Source organism: Dipodomys merriami, unplaced genomic scaffold, assembly GCF_024711535.1.
Source record: "Dipodomys merriami isolate MVZ:Mamm:240054 unplaced genomic scaffold, mDipMer1.0.p SCAF_2725, whole genome shotgun sequence".
Taxonomy (NCBI): domain Eukaryota; kingdom Metazoa; phylum Chordata; class Mammalia; order Rodentia; family Heteromyidae; genus Dipodomys; species Dipodomys merriami.
Genome location: NW_027204188.1, coordinates 1,306 through 18,993, shown reverse-complemented (window position 1 = coordinate 18,993; position 17,688 = coordinate 1,306). Strand labels below are relative to the sequence as shown.

The following is a 17,688-nucleotide window of genomic DNA, read 5'->3' as shown; positions in this document are numbered from 1 at the left end:
GTATGATTTTTCCACATAATCTTTTCATATTGGTCCTCTCCATCACCAAGTTACTCTCCTTGTAAGCACACAGAGTGAAGAGCTCAGATACAAATTCCAGTATCATTATTTACTTACTACATTGACTGTTGGCCTTACATTTCTCATCTGTAAATGGAGGTAATCTACCAGAAATATTGAAGAATATATTTGTTGACTTCTGGAGCATGAAAAACGATGGGTGAAGCGTCCTTATATTTTCCACCTTAGCTTATAAATAAAGAGTCAAATTCAATTTGTTGGTATGAATTCACGAATAGTTTCATGCAGAAATAAAAATAAATTTTAACTACTGGCTCTACGGCCTGTGTCCTTTCATGGTAGCTACAGATATGTAAGTGGTATTATGTAAATTGGGTCATGTGTTTACAGCTGTACTGAAGAACATACTCTTAATATATCAATGGAAACATTGATTTTAATACTATCTATATGAGAATGTTATTTGAACTATTAACACTTAGTTGAAAACTATAGCTTAGTCCATCAAAATGTGGAAATAAACGATTTTATTTATTAGAAAAAAATACCACCAATAAAAGTGATTACACAATAGAGAAACTGCAGGAATAATGTTAGGGTTTTTTACTGTCTGTACCTATTTATGTGATTTTATTTATTGATATTGAAACTCTCCTCTTGTTATTCTTATTGTATGTACTCCAACACTGTTTATAACTATGTATTCAATGTGGGAAATCTACCTTCAATAATGTCTAAAGTTTTTTTATTCCTTTTCAATCAGGCTACACTGTGCTCATAATCATCATCTTCATCAAAATTATTATTAGCATCATAGTGCTAATTATTGTAAGTTTGATATGTGTCTATGATTTTGCTATTATTTTTCTTTTGATTAATAATTTTAATGTTACCACTGTGCATACATCCATATTAAAATGTTGAACAAATAAAGAAACAATAAAACTAAACCATATCAGTTAGCTTGACTATGTGCTCATAACAAATTATGGAATAGATTTTTGAAGCATTGCAAATTCCTAACCAATATAAATTAACTTCCTCTTTCCCCCTCACTACACAAAAATATTTAAGAGTTTAGACAGAACTTTTTCAAGTAATATAATGTAAATGTTACTACAATATCATGTGTATATCTAAAATTCCCTTGAAAGTAATAAACTCTACTTTCTATTGAAATATTAGTTATTTTATGCTAGGAAACTTTTTGAAAAATAGACTGTATATCTTTGAAATGATAAAGGTCAAAAACAGTAGAAAAAATTTTAGAAGGAGTCTGTTATGTTTCGAATGTTATGTTTCGAATGACATACATTTTTAGAGATTATTTGTTTTCAGAAATATATACATATATCTAATTTTATTTGTAGAGAGATATACACTATGGTGAAACAAAAATCTTAAAACATAATTAAAATTAACAAATACATCTAAACAAGTGGCAGTGACTCACTCGTATAATTCAACCTCTTCTGTGTAATGAGATCTTAAAATTCAGTTTGAAACTAGCCCAGACAGAAAACTACTTGTTAGATTCTTAAAAACATAAATTAGCTCTGGGCTTCAAGTTGTTGAGTGCTGTCCTTGAGAATAAAAAGGATTAGGGACAATGCCTATGCCTTGCAAACAACAACAACTGAACTCCAACAAAATGTATCACATTAATTTCACAAAAGCATCTTTTAACTGCTGTGGACATTTCTTAGAAACATGAATACAGGCCCCTGGAAAATGTTAAGTAAAAAGTAAAGAATATTTACATCTATGTTAAAGACGTGAATATTTAGTTTGTTTAAGATATTTAGGTAATGATTAGGAATTAAATATAATGATACATAGGTACTATATTGGGAATGGTCTTTTATTCTATTTTGCGATAGTTATAAGATGATATTTGTAATGATTATATAAAATTACTCTTGATCGTATTTGAATTATAATAAATAATAAACTTTTTTGAATGTTTCCAAAGGAAAGGAGTATGAATACTTATATGATTTCAAAACAATCAAGAAAGTTTTTCCAATGCTGGTTTGATCTAAGACTATATTTGTTTTCTTATTCTAATTGTCATATGTTTGTAGAAATTAAAATTCCAAAAATTCAATGGATGTTGTCATTCAGGAACATCTTCTTAGATACTAATATTGGAGTCCTTTAAGTGGAATTGTTTTATTTCATTTGTTATTTTCACAAATAAATCAAGATGATTGTGTATTTTGTTTCTTTTCACTGCTATTGGCTCTTATCATGAGAATATTTTTTTCCCTAGCAAAGTAGAGAAAAACAATTGGATTGAGCAAGTAACATATGGCTTTCATAAAATGCAGATGCATAGACTCTGTGTTCTGTCATTTACCAAATTTTCATCCAGAAAAGGTTATCAATTATTTATAAGTGATGCATAATTCCTAGGTATTCCAGTTATCACGTACACTTTTTGATTGAGTTATCTCTGTATAAACTCAAAATAAACAGACAAAAACCTCAAAATAGACAGACATTATATCTTTGTTTAAAAAGCTGTAGTTTACAAAGTTTTTAAGCCAACACCAAAAACATCTTTTTAGATATTCTGCATTTTGTGTGGAGTATTTTTTTAAAAAGTTTCTTTTTTGCTGACATGTAATTCACTTGCAATATATTATCTCCATGTATTGTATACATTTTAGTGCTTTGGAAGTGAATTGTACAGTCATAGGTTTTCCAAGCCTAATTTTCACAAACTTGCATTTCTTCAAATAGAAATACTGTAAATTTTAGAACAGACATTAAAATAGATATGAAATTCAGTTACAGGAATTTGTCCAGCATACCTCCTCTATAGTGTGTCTTTTCAAAATTTGTTTTTGGGGATTATTTCTAGGGTCTCACACATACTATTCACGTGCAATGTCAATAAACTACATTCCCTGTCCAAACAAGTTTTTTACTTCTCTTTAATATATACATAGAAGTGTAATAAATAGATCCTATAAATTCTCTTTGACATTTTGAAAACTTGCTTGATATAATGATTGTAGTATTGTACAAATTGATTTGCTATCTGGAGTATATCAATTTCTCCACAATTGTACTACAATATTTTGTGTAATCTTTTTATATTATGGTCATACTAGTGAGTTTTCATTGGATTTATTCTTAGATACTAAAGAGGAACTTATTTCATTTGCTCCTCCTATTGACTATCAATTTACATATGTTCTTTAAAGAAATACTCTATTCGAGAAAAATTTATATAGAATTAGAAGATATAAAAATACTTAGACTCAAAATGATTGTAGCATTAACATTGTAGTATTAACAAATATGTCTCCTATATCTGTTGGATATGTTTTCATTTGTTATATTGTCCTGTGAATTATGAAAGTTTATCAGTTGATATTATCCAGTTTATCCTTGCTTTTATTTACCAACTAATGCTTTCCTTGTCATTTTTTGAAACTTTTACTGATCCAATGTCATGAATTTTTACATTTATATTTTGTAGGTTTTTACATCTCACATTTAGTTTTATAATATTTGTTTTTATTTTTGTATAAGGATTGAGGTAGTAGTCTAAGAATTTTTTTTAATCTGGGAGGCAATAGTGACAATACACCGATTAAAGATTCTATTTTTATTTCATAAAGTCATGGCATTCTTTTAAAAAATATACAGACCATAGAACTGAGAATTTTTGTATTGTGAAAATACTGGACAGAAGGGTTACAATTACATAATAGTATTAACCAAAGCATGCTATTTGCAGAGGAATATTTAAACGGTGTAATTTCTTATAAAATTGAACTTTAAATTCAAGGAAATGAATACCAGGAAACTTTCACTTGGAAGAAGTGAGAGAAAGTCAAAGGGAAGGAATAAAGAGCTATGGAGGAAGAGAGGGAAGGTATAATATTCAATGCAGATAGTAGGCAACTAGAAAAAATGAAAGTGGGGTGAGGTTTGGAAGTGTGTGGGTAAGTTATGTAAATATCCATTGTACTTATAAATTGATTTGTGGAATAGAAATTCTTTTGACCAACTATTTAATAAAAATATAATTAAAATCAATGGAGACATCTGATCTTAAACTGCATTCTCTTAAACCATGAGTCAATATGATAGTCTCCTACTCAGAAATATTATTTGCAGGTATTTTCATCAGAATGACAGAAAAGTGACCAATGCAATGAATATCAATACATCACACTGTGTATTCTAAATAGACACAATATAAAAATCAGAGTAAAATGTTAGAATTCATTTCATGATAAAATAACAGGTAGAAAGTATCAAATGCTGATTGTTTTTCCAAGTACTTTACCATTGGTATCTAATTTAATCCTCACAATATTCCCATAAAGTGGATCTGCTTCTATTCTTAATTCTCAGATGATGATACTGAAGTCTTCAGAGTTGTAATTATTAGTACAACATGTACACATGGTAAGAGTTAGCCTGTGGCCCATCTCCCGCTGTATCAAATAACCTCATTTTATTTTATGACTAAAATACCAGAACTTAGTCTACTAATTCTAGGAAAATTTCCCAAAATTAGTGTGTACACTCTAATAATATTTCACTTTATCTTTGTTAGAAAATAGGTAGCTTTAATATGAAAGCTCCAAGTTGATAATCAATTTACACTTCCCTGTTGAAAGGAACTGCTAAAGTATAACATTCATGATTTCTAAATCTGCTTGGGGACCCCATCTCTGTTTAACACAGTCTTACTGATAGAATGACCTGCCCAATTCTTGATGGAAACAGACTGCAGGTATGATGGACCAATCATTTCCACATTGTAGCTCACCTAAGTTGTTTAGCAAGAGAAGTATTTGATTGCTTTTGATGTGCAACATTTTGAGAGAAATGTACTACTTTAAAATGTTATTAAAGCAAGACTGATATAAAAATCACTTTTGACCCCATATAAATATTTTACCTTTCATATACCCAATAACGCACTCTCTCCTATCATTAATGCTAGGAACGAGAAGTTAAAAATCATAGATACCAAGACCTAAGCATGAATTAAAGCGTCTCCAACTTGTGAATACAATTGGTTTAAAAAGTCATCAATACTAAATTTTTAAAAATTTCTTATGATACTGAAGTTTGAATTATAAACTATTAACACTTGAAAATAACTCATTTTCTTGGGAGTAGTACACAATACACAAGATTAATCTTAATCATTTTAAAAGTCTTTATTTATACCAAAAATTCACTCATTTAAATACAAAGATTCTAAAAAGAACTGAAGTACAGACACACAAAGAAAATAATTTAACTGCATCATCTACATTCAGAGGACTGTGTTAATAGACAACAAAGTTATACTAATAATTAATTAGCTTACCAAATTCACTTACATTCTTTTATTCTATTTCATTTAGTTTCATAAAAACTAGATTTTCATAAAATGATGCATAAAAGCCTATATACCCACTTACATTTTCAGATCTTGACAATATTTATTTCAGAAATGTCTTTAGCTTTGTAGTCAATGAACTGAAATAATTCTAAAATATTTAAAGGCTTTTCAGAAATTGCAAGACTCACTCTGGAATGTTATTTATATTGGAAAAGATATTCGAAAAGCCTTATTTGTTAAGTTGCGATAATTACTCCCACAAAAGAGCCATTAGTGAAGATCCCTTTGCATGTACAAAACAACTTCAAATACATCCATTATCTGGAGACGACACATGCTTTTTGTTTGTTTGTTTTTGAAAGGAATATCTAACAAACTTATGAACAATACCAATTTTCAGTCAATATCATGGGATATTCAAACGTAAAATTTTGGAGTTGATTATCTCTTAGTGAAAATAGATATCATCTTATAAAGAAAGTTATTTTCAACAGAAAGCCAGAGTTTATCCACCTTGTGTTTCACGGGAATAACCAGAGAGTAATACCTGTTTGGTTAAGTCGGTCAAACTCACTCCATGAGCATATTTTAAAATTATAACCAATTTAAGAAGTCAAATACATATTTTGAACTGACAGTTATCTTACAGCAATAACTTACTATCTAATTATGTCTGTATCTTCTTTCCTAGCATATAATAAGAGCTAAAGCTGTCTTTTTTGTCGAACTTAATGTAAATGATTTGATTCTGATGATGTTATTATTTGAAAAATAAAGTGTACAGAAGGGGGGTCGAACTGAAATAACATGACAGAACAATGATAAATAAAAACATTACAACAGAGTTAGCTCTTTTCAGTCCCACCTTGTCCACATTGGCAAGCAACATTGCAACAGCACATGCACACATACACACATGCACACATGTGCACACATGTACACACACATATACATACATGCTAAATTCAGGGTTTATTGTACAAAAAAGTTCAAATAAAATATTAGTGATTAGTACAAATGATAATTTGCCTCACTAAAAAATAATACACAATCCAGTCACCATGGGTTTTACGTTTTACTTGTCTATCCACATGTGACCACTTAATTTATTTTTAATTAATTAACTAATTCATTCATTCATTTGTTTGGTGCTAATAATAGGGCTTGAACTCAGGGCCCGGCTCTGTCCCAGAAATTGGTATTTTTTTGTTTCAATTTTCTCAAGGCTAGCATTTTACTGCTTGTACCACAGCTCCATTTCTAGCTTTTGTTGGTTTCTTTCAAATCAGAATCAAATGGCCTTTTTTTTTGGTTTCGTCTGGTTTCAAACCACAATCCCCAGACTTCATCTTTCTGATTAGCTAGGATTAATGACATGAGCTATTAGTGTGGCTTATACTTTTTCCTCTGTACTTATCTAATCCACATACTTAGATAGTAATCTAAAACTGAGTATAGAAGCAATTTGTACAGTGATGAAATTGTCCTGTCAAAATTTCTTCTTAAGACCATACACAAAAAATGCCATGATTTAATATAAGAGAACTCATTATTGGACATACGAGCTTGAAGTGCTTTCTAATAGATTCATTATTTATTGTTACCCAACATTAGAAAAAATGTATAATGCAGTAAAATAGAAGTCCTTTGCATGGCCATTAAAGAAACTTGTTTTCATCTATAAAAGTAGGCCTGTCTATTGTCTTCATGTGGTTTCTAGGATTGATGGTGCTTAATAAGAAGTCAAAATGTATTTGTAGTCCTTTGCTATCAATTAAATCTCACTTTTTCTTCTTGGAGAATATAATTATCAAAGCAATAGTTGAGAATCTGCAAGGAATAGTTAAGAATCATGCTTCCAGTGCAAGTGGTTCACCACTAAGTAATCCTCGATACCATTTTCCCCAAAGATTTGTCACAGATATAATTGGCTTGCCTTCTCTTGCTGCATGGACCTATTCCTTCATTCTACAGGAAAAGTGTGATTCAACTGATTTCATTCAGAACTGTTCCTACAATTATCAAGGATTTAGATTCTTGTCTGCAATTTGGTCAAAGCTACTTCTCTTTATGTAGACTGCTATAAATGTATTTACTAATTTCAAGTAAATACATAAATTCTATTTCCATCTTTTTCAAAACATAAAATTCTGCGTGCTCTATAAATTGATCAGAGACATGCATTTTTTCTCATTCCTAGAATAAGCTGCACATGAAGACACCACTGGTCCATATTTTCAGTCTGTATCTTTGAATACGGAGGAACATCTTTCCTCTTCTCTCCATCAATTCCCTACTCTACAGTTAGAATAATTTTGAATAGTAAAAATGGAAAAAGAGAAAATAAATCATAGTGAAAAAACAGATGCAGAAAATTCACTGGATTTTGCTGAACATTTCAACTAACATGAACTATTAGGGAAATACATGAACACATCATTCCCACTGGCACTCAAAGTCTCTGGTTAGGCAATTGTCATGAAAATGAGGAACATGATGAACAAGTGAGGAATGGTATCAATTGCAAGAAAAAAATGGAGAAGGATCCAAGCAAATTTCTTCTTTGGGCTGCTGAAAATAATCTGCTTACTACAGTGCAGGGACTACTTTCCAAAAAGGCCACTCATGTGAATACTAGGTATGAAGATGAGTATAACCATCTTCATCAGGAAGCCTACAGGGGATACTTAGACATTTTCCATGAGTTGGTGGCTCAATCGGCAGATATTCTTGCAATAACTGTAGATGGCTGGACACCCCTGCACAGTGCTTTTACGTGGAATAATACCAGAGTGGCTGTTTTCTTACTTCATCATTATCCAGATACCAATTCCCAAACTAAAGGCCTCTTGACCCCCTTTCATCTTGCTGCTGGGAGTAGAGACAGCAAAAACACGTTGGATCTCCATCTGTTGAACCATTATGTCAAATCAGGTCTGAAGAATAAGTTGGAAGAAACTGCATTTGATATTGCCAAAAGGATCAGTATATATCACTACCTCTTTGAAGTTTTGGAAGGCGGTAAAATTGCTCTTCTAAGTCACCATGGTTCGGTTAAGTTTCTTAAATTTCATAAATTGCATTCCATTCTTTGTGTCCATGAAAAATATTTTCACAATCAAAATAACAACAATATCTTACTGTAACAATTTATGGATTCCATATGAATTGCCTGACTTTGATGTCAAAATGTATTCAAAAGAGATTTGTATACATCTATAATGGTTTCTGGAGAGTTTGTGCTTTTTTTAATAAGAAATAATTTTAACTTATCTGTTGAAATGAGTAGTATAGAAACTGAACATATTTCTGGTGTTTGTCTGAAAAAGTATATTTTTAAAATATTCTATCTTCTATGTTTGTATAATGTCCATAATCTATTTTATTCTCTCATAGATATAATACTTGGAATTCTACATTGTTTTATAACATTTAGGCTCATTAATAAATGTGTCTTTTCAGATTGCATTCGATATAGAAACAGTGTAAGATTCCTTTTTTCCTAGGTCCTTATATTATATTTCTTTTGGATAAAATGGTAATGTTGTCTAATTTCAAAAGTTTTTTAAATATTATGCTATGTAAAGACTTCACTAATTTGAAGATTTAGTACACTGATGTGAAAATAACTTTTAATTATATGAATTACATGTATTATTACACTTGTAATTTTGTAATCAACTTTTTAATAACTGTTTTTCATTTCTTGCATCTGAAGAATGAAAAATATGGAATACTTCACAAATTTTCATATCATCCTGTGCAATTGCCATGTTAATCTCTGTATTGTTGCAATTTGGGTATACGTGCTGCTGAAGCATGTAGTGTCTTCTAAATTGAAGTATGCAATTTAATGATGCAATCTTTATACAGGCTTATATCCTTGGGTGCCTATTTGTAACAAGGAAACCTTAATGTTCCTAACAATGGTACTGATCTTATTTCCCTAAAATTCTGTGCATAATGGAAAAAATTATATTGTTCAGACGATTGCTCACATTTTCAATTTTTTTGTCAATGACTATTTTAAGTCTTTTTCATTTTGAGGCATTTATAGCTAGGTCCAAAGGGAATGGCTTTTTGAAGTACTTATTTATCCAACTGAGTTAGCTTTGTAGAACTAATGGATTCAAAATAAGCCTTGCTTACAAGCTACTTCTAAATTCTGCAGTTGAAATTTTCCCAAATGATGTCTTACTGGCACAAATGTCTACCTGAACCTTTACCCTTCTTCCATGTAGGAATAGACCAACCAGAATATCTTATCCTAACAGCATGGATTGTCTTACTGGAACAAAACCAATCTTAGTTACACGGGATCATATATAGATGAGCATTTCAGACAAAAGTGTTCAGACTAGAAGGTAATTTATCAAAATATAATTGTTTATTATACATATCATTTCAAAAGGAGCTAAAGCCAAGAAGGTGAAAAAATTGTTCATATGCATGATTACCTAATGTCCTGGCCTATCTACCTTCCAACCAGGTAGGAACTTAAACTACTGCCTTTATATCACCAAATATTTCTATAGATCCAGAAGTCCATATGTTTCTCTTTGTTATTAGGTCTTAAATTGGTAATGACTCATCTTGCCTCCAGGCTGTAAATCTACAAATGGTAAAGCTTTAGGTCTAACTCTACCAAACACTGAGGTAGAGATAATGTAATGAAATAATACTTTAGAACAGAGCTGCCTTTGACGCCCAATCCACAACAGAACAATGCAAAACATGTGCCATTTTATTATATTATATATAGTTATATATTTTATATTTATGTGCTGATTTCATGTTTCACGTAATGAAACTTACTATAATTAATTGATAATTTGACAAATAAATTGATATTTATTCCAATAAGTAGAATTGGAATATAAATAATTAAGTTTAGAATAAATATTAGAATATAAAAAGTGTCAATGCAAATGTCTTCGGTATAAACTTGTGATACCTTCTAAGTGTTCATGGTCTTCTAAATTCACATGGTAAAGAAACAATGTTGTTTTTCTCTAATCTATAGGAGGTTTTACTCTGCTGCTCTGTTTATTGTTTTAACTCACTCGCCCCAAACTGTTTTTCTCCATATTTCTGAAGCATTCCTCAATATTATATCCAAATTTAGCTGATATGATGTCTAAAAAATATTATTCTTCTGCAGGACCCATGGGTCCTAGGATCCAATGTCCAAGTTAACTGTTATCACCAGATAACAGGGGCAAGACTTCTCAGCTAGGCCTATGCAACATGCCAGCAGAAAGTAATTGAAGATGCATCTCAATTTCTCTTTTCTTATATTTCAAGGCCCCAATTCCTTGAGATTCAAGAATTAGCAGCAAGTAATTGTGAAATGCAAGGTAACTTAAAATGAAGGATGAGTTCACAAAATCTGAGAAAAATTACTGTAATTCAAACTCAATTTACAAATGACAAGCCCATATGAGTGAACAAGATCACAGTGTCAGAAGATTATTTTTAATACCCCTCCCCTAATGATTAATCTAAGATTTCAGTCCAGCATAAATTGGCCCAAAAATAGTTCCTGGAAGGATAGATCCATAAATGGTCTACTGAGGCCAGGAAAACTTGACTTACAGGTCAAATGTAATGCAGAAAACCATTAATTGAGAAGATCCTTAGTGCTTCAAAACACTGGTACTTTAGTACAATTTGATTCTGTGGTATAAAAATGTTGTCATTCTCAAATCAATGATAACCTACATTTAATCTCCTGAAAGTGTATTGCTTTTCAAATAAACTTTTTAAAATCACATTTGCCAAAATAACATTCAATAAGTAGATAATAATTAGTGACATTACAAGTTTTTCAAGTGTAGGGAGCAAGTTACAATAGAGTGGATTTATTTATCCAGCCCTAAAGCCAAACAGGTTCAATCATTCATTAAAGTGTAGAAATAGTAGCCCCCACCATTTGTGTTGTTCAGTAGGTGCATTCCAGAAATGTGATAAATAGATCAGCCTGCCATGTTTCAAACCCCAAACGTCAGCTTATAAAGTAAATTTCATCATTTAATAATGTACATTTTAAAAAGTCATGAATAGTTGCCTTATCATACATTGTTTTATATTTTCCCTATCTGTCTAACATAGAAAGAAATATGACTTTAATCTTGAATATGAGTGCTCATCAGAGATGTGACAAACAAAATCTGTCTTCTATTTCTATCATATTCCTCTATAGTAGTAAATCTTAATTTTCTTCTTTTTCCAAAACTTATAGGTAGTAGAAAGTATTATCCCATGTAAAATAAAATAATCATATACCATTGTACAAAGCCAATTATAAAAATTGGAATTAGGAATATATTCTAAGCCATTTTTAAACTTTCTTGATGAATAAAGATTAATCTTCCAAATGGATGAGAATATAATCATGTCTAGGTGCTTCAAGTCTGCAGTCTTGCAAATTGTTATTGCAAATGAATGAATTATGGAAATGTAAGTTGACCTCAGTTCAAGTATATGCAGGATTGAAACTCCATGGTATGTATATAAATCTTTCAAAGTACTAACAGACAGATTAACAGAATGACTAGCAGTAAGTTGAAACAAGAGAGGAATAGTACTAAAGACATAGAAAGAAAAAAATATGGAACAAGGGGCAAGTACAATGTACACATGTGATAAAGGAAGTGGTAAATCGGAAGTAAATCTTGGAGAAGGGGTTGGTTGAAAATGACATGAGTCACTGTGATCCAGGAGCATTGGATAATTAGAGTGATATATTTAATTGTACCACAACCTTTTGAAATTCAGTTAAAAAGCACAACAACAAACAAAAACACAAAAATCACAACCAAATAGCCATCACTAGAGAGTATGAATATGACCTCTCAAAAATTTTAAGCAGTTAATGGAAGGCAGTCTTGGGAAAAGCAAAGAAAGCTGTTCAAAGAGAGCAGTTTGGGGTAGGGGAGGATTCTGAACAGATTTAAATAGATGGTCTAAGGTTATAACTCACCTACATCTGCTGCAAATATTATCTTTCTTCTGTGAGTTCTCTTTGTCGGAACTGGATACTTCAGTCCTGAGCCACAATTGATAGTTTGTGAAGATAGAATGGAAGAAAAAAGATCAAGAACTCATTACTCCATTGGAGAGAAAACAATCCTCTATGTTTGCTCTTATCTCTCTTCACTACTTTTTCTTCATACTTTTAAGTCAATTCACTTTGAATTATATTTTCCTTCTTTGTTCTGGCAACATAATTAGTCAAAGTAATTCACTAAATATTATTTGTCATTTTTCCTATCATACTATTATTGGCCAAGTGAGTCCATTAAACTTTCCTTTTGCATTTGGTGGCCATGAAACAACATCTATTTTAATGAGGACAAATCTAATGTATACTGTCTCCAGAAAACCAGTCCAAGAAGCTGTGATCACAAATATTTGGCTATACTTTTTTTCTTTTTTCTTTTATCTTGAAATTCTGCTTGTGTCTAAAGTGCCGAGAAAAATAAGCACTCCATTTCTTTTTGGTTCATTCAATTCTAACTTCAAAGATAGATTTTGATAAAAAGATGCTAAGAGGAAAGCAAAAAATGCTCCGCTATTATCTTCTCTCTTAAGACTCTCCTTAGATGCTATATCAGGAACCGTGAAGTTATTCTTTGCAAAATTATTTCAATAGATTATTTTTTTCTTGGTCTTGCATTTGCTCAGCAAAATGTATGGAGAAGAATAGATTTAAATCAGCCATACCTTGGAAGACAGTATCTGTTACAAAAGGATCATGCTTCTGTGTCTTACTTCTATGTCCTCCTCTTAGCTCTTGCCTGATTTCCAATTAATCATAGCTTCTTGGCTTCAAGTCTGGTGAAGCTGAAGGACTATACAGCCTCAGCCACTGCTACATCTTCATAGTTTCTCTTTTAAAACTCTTTTAAGTTGCCTAATTTAGATGTGGAATTTATTTTCATGACTTCATTCAATAAGTTCTGCATTGTAGTGAGCCAAATCAGCTCTGAAAAATCACTTTAGGGATCAAAAACATTAACACAATCTATATAAAAAACTTTTGGTCTCCCTCCACTGCTGAAGCCAATACGCTTAGCTAGGGCTTCTCAGAACACTATTTTCTAACTTTTTCCATTTGCTCAATTCTTTTCTGAACCCAAAACTTTTTGGGTTATGTAATAAGAGAAGTCTTCACTCTCTCATGTTAATAAAGATATATTTTGTGAGCCAGTTAGAACTGTGAAATCATTGGTTTGAAGTATCGAATCAGATTTCTGTGTTTCACTGCTTCACGTGCAAAGACATTGTGGAAAGTATTACAAACAGAAAAGTGTGAAGCCAATACCTTCTTTCATTGTGGAGGGCACTTTCTCCTGAAATATTTTGACCCAAATTATCTTTTTCAGATAATTACTGTTTGATAATTAAAGGTTAATTCACAGATTTTGATGTCTTTTTTTTTTTTTTAAAGAACTTTGAATTTCAATTCCACTACAACCTTGTTTCACACAGTGAGAGTATATTTCCTGGGTAAGGACAATTGTCAAGGAAACCTACAGGATTTACAGCAAGTTTTCTGAGTTTTGTTTAGTGTGAAAAAGAGCCATCTTCAACCACATTGCTTCCTCTCTACGAAGTCTTCATAAATTTCTTTGCATGAAAGCCTACTTTCCTAGGCCATTTTAAATTTTCCTAATGAGTTAAGTTTTTAAAAAGTTTGAATAATTAAAATTTACATGTCATAACTTTAAAACTCTTTTGAAATTCCTATATCAGAATCGCGAATTCGCCAATAATAATTCCACCTTTACCATAAAAAATTTAACATGTTTTCATGATAGAGTGTCCATGCAACTATTATTTTCCAGTTGCTTTGTTATGTTATATATGACCATATAAGCTGATGCTGAGCAAAATGAACTCAAAGATACTGAAATATATTTTTTTATTTGTGGTGGGTCTTTTAGATGTACTATGTGATTTCTATTTTCTTTGGGTTTTTCCCCTAGGGTTTACCCCTGCTCTATTTGATTTTTGTAACCTGTGTATTGTGTATACTTTTACCTTAATTAGGGAAGGGAAGAGGAACAACAAAATGGTGAGACAAAGGACAAAGGGCAAAACCAATGCAATACCAATACTCACAATAAAACATATTGGAAATGTACATTACAACTTCTGAGGGGTGAAAGGATGAAGGAAAACTATAAGAACAATGAGGGAGAGGTAACAAGTTTGAAAAGTTACGTATTCACTACCTTACAATTACTGTAACCACACTGTACATCGATTTGATAATAAAATTTTAAAAATAAGCAGCATAAAATATAATTTTACTGTATTGGTATAGTAAATATTATTCTTTATGTAGTAACTTTTTAAAAATCAATACTATTTGGCATGTAATTTGAATTAATTATCCCTTCTTTATCAGAGGCTCAGCAACTTGAATGTTATCCAACTAGACAATATTTTCACAATATACTTGCCAATATTTTGAAAAAACAATAAATTTAGTACTTTTTCTCATACTAAAATTGAAAACAGTTTAATTCTATGGAAACCCATAAATTTTAAAAGTAAATAAGTTGTTAAGAGGACAGAATATATGTTATTCAAAATATGTTATTCAAAATAATAACTACTGATTTTTAAATTCTCAACATTCCATACCTGAGAGATTAAAAACAGTACCTGTTTGAATGTTATGAAATTCTGCAATAAATAAAGTTTCCAATGGGATGTTACAGATTGAGAATTCAACAGAAAAATAGCCACATTTTGTAGAGAGTAATACTATGAATCAACTGTAATAATTATTTCTTAAAGAGTAAGCAATTATTTATCAGAGTAAACTATTATTTCTATGACCATCAATCCCAAGATTTATGTCATAAAGTTATCCTAGAACAACAGTATCCAACTTGAAAAGTGCACCTTAAAATTCCTTAATTCACATCAAGAATATCTTACCTCTATTGTGAAAAAATACTACACCTCTCCTAATGTGACGGCCTCCTTGTTCTGGAAAGAACACCACAATAAACTGAGCTCCATCATTGTTCCCCCAGTGGTATTCTTGAGTTCTGAACACATGCAAATATTATTTATATTTATACTTTTTAACTATCATAGATATTCAGTTGGCTAAGATCGGAAAATTTTTGTTCAAAGCCCACCTAGACAGGAAGGTTCCTTAGATTCTTATCTCCAATAAACTTCTCAGCAAAAGCCAGACACAAGTGACACTGAGATTGAAGTGGTAATGTACGAGCCTTAAGCATAAACAGGTTCAGAGATAGTGTCCAGGCCTAGAGTTCAAGCTCTAGGACAAGCCAATAAAACAAAAACAAAAATGAAAACCAAACCCAAACCTAGCATTTTTCTCAATGTGTAAGGAGGAACGTAATTACTTACTTTTTCAAATTTTGGATGGAAATTATGAGTCATTTTGAATCTAGGAATGTTCTGTAATGGAGAGAGCATTTAAAACACAACTGAGGATTATATATGACTCGCATTTCCATAGAAAACTTGACTTCTCAAAACATAGTGACAAAATTTCCCCAAACTTCAAACTGTGTATTCCTTTCTTGTTGTTTGGTTTGTTTTATTGAGACAAAATTATACTACCTCGTCCAGGGAAGGTATCGCTATGTAATTCCACTCTCTAATCGCCTGTTTTAGTCTGAGTGCTAGAATTGTATCACATTGCCCTGCCATAGTTTGTTGGTTTATTTAATCTAGAAACGGACTAGCAATTCTAAACTTCTCTTATGATCTTATCCACTAGACTGACTGCACAGACTGTTTATGTGCTATTTTCAAAGATGTTCTTACATTTGACAAAGGATATGAACATTTTCAGATGTACCTGCCGGGGTCTCTGATTCATTCCTCCATGGATCTGATCCCATTAATAATGATTACTTGACTCTCTTACTATCTCTGGTCCATACCTATGTAATATTCTCAACTTTTTTGAAAATAGTGCATTTGAGGGCTTTCTAATATTAAAAATTATCACTTAATTCTAGTCTTACTCAGGACTTATTTTCTATTGTTTTCTAACACTTCTACATATTGTGATAATTGTTTCATTTTGTATTTTTGTGTGCACATGTAAGTGCCTATGTGTGTCTGTGTATGTTTGTATGTATGTATGCAAAAGTCTCAAGCTCTTATTCAGCAATCTTGATCATGACTGATATGCCAGCTTTTGGCTGGTTAATTATATGTAGTGTCTCAAAACCTGTTCTGTCCAGGCTGGATGCAAACTGAACTTCCCAGAATCCTTTACATCCTTAGGTTTTATTTTTCCAGGAGTATCAACTTTTAACCTACAAACATTTTTGTGAGTGTAAAGTGTAAGCTGTAGCCCAGATTTTTAACTCAAGAATTCACATAAAGATAGATGAACATACACATTACATATGCTGAATGTACACTGCTAGAAATGTGATCATAAGCCAAGTGGTGGTGAGATCTGAGGACAGGTGTTCAAAGCCATCCCGGGTAGGAAAATACTGGAGACACTTTTTTTTACAATAATTACCATAAAACTGGAAGTGGCACTGTGGCTCAAGTGGTAGAGCACTAGCCTTGAGCTGAATAGCAGAGGGACAGTGCCCAGTCCTAGAGTTCAAGTGCCATGACCAACAATAGCAAAAAATATATATGAGAAAAAGAAAGAAAAATTAATGTGATTTTAGCCACCAGGTTCATTGCTCTATGATCCCTGTTCTCTCAAGATGGACTCTTTCTTTCCAGTTAAGTCCATGATCGTATATCTGATTTGCATTGGAAACAGTATCATTCTTCCATTCTTTTTACAAAATTTTGGGATTAGCAAGCATAACTTAGAAAGGGAGTGGCCTCATGCTTCATGTTCCAGTTAGGAGTAATGCTTTCCCTATATCACTCCCGTAACTCTACATGCTAGACTTGGCTTTAGTGTTTCAATGTTGTCATATTTGTAGTCTTCTATATTGTATTGAATCCTTACAGTTAAACACAGAAATTCTCTTTCTCCTATTATTGCTATTGTTTCTCTTACTGTTAACTCAGGTACACTTGGGAAATTAATGAACAGCACATACACTCACAATTAAAGGTCTGAGAACCTTCTTCCCATTAAAAATTCACTGTAACTTACAGAGCAATTAAGAATTTTGAACAAAATGTACTCAGGGATAATGTATTTATTAACCATTTAAATTTCACATTTTCTGTTTACTAAGTTGTCTCTGAAACATGTGTTACCATGTGTCCAAAGGTGTCCTTTTGCTATTTCAATGAAGCCAGAAAATATTCATTTTATCTGGAGC

The 17,688-nt window shown here is 31.6% G+C and overlaps 2 pseudogenes; one reads left to right on the top strand and one right to left on the bottom strand.

Moving 5' to 3' along the window:
- The first annotated feature begins 7,708 nt into the window (after window positions 1-7,708).
- LOC138837629 (ankyrin repeat domain-containing protein 49 pseudogene) lies at window positions 7,709-8,401 on the top strand (annotated as a pseudogene).
- A 701-nt stretch (window positions 8,402-9,102) lies between these two features.
- On the bottom strand, window positions 9,103-9,201 carry LOC138837630 (U6 spliceosomal RNA; annotated as a pseudogene).
- Window positions 9,202-17,688: the final 8,487 nt, after the last annotated feature.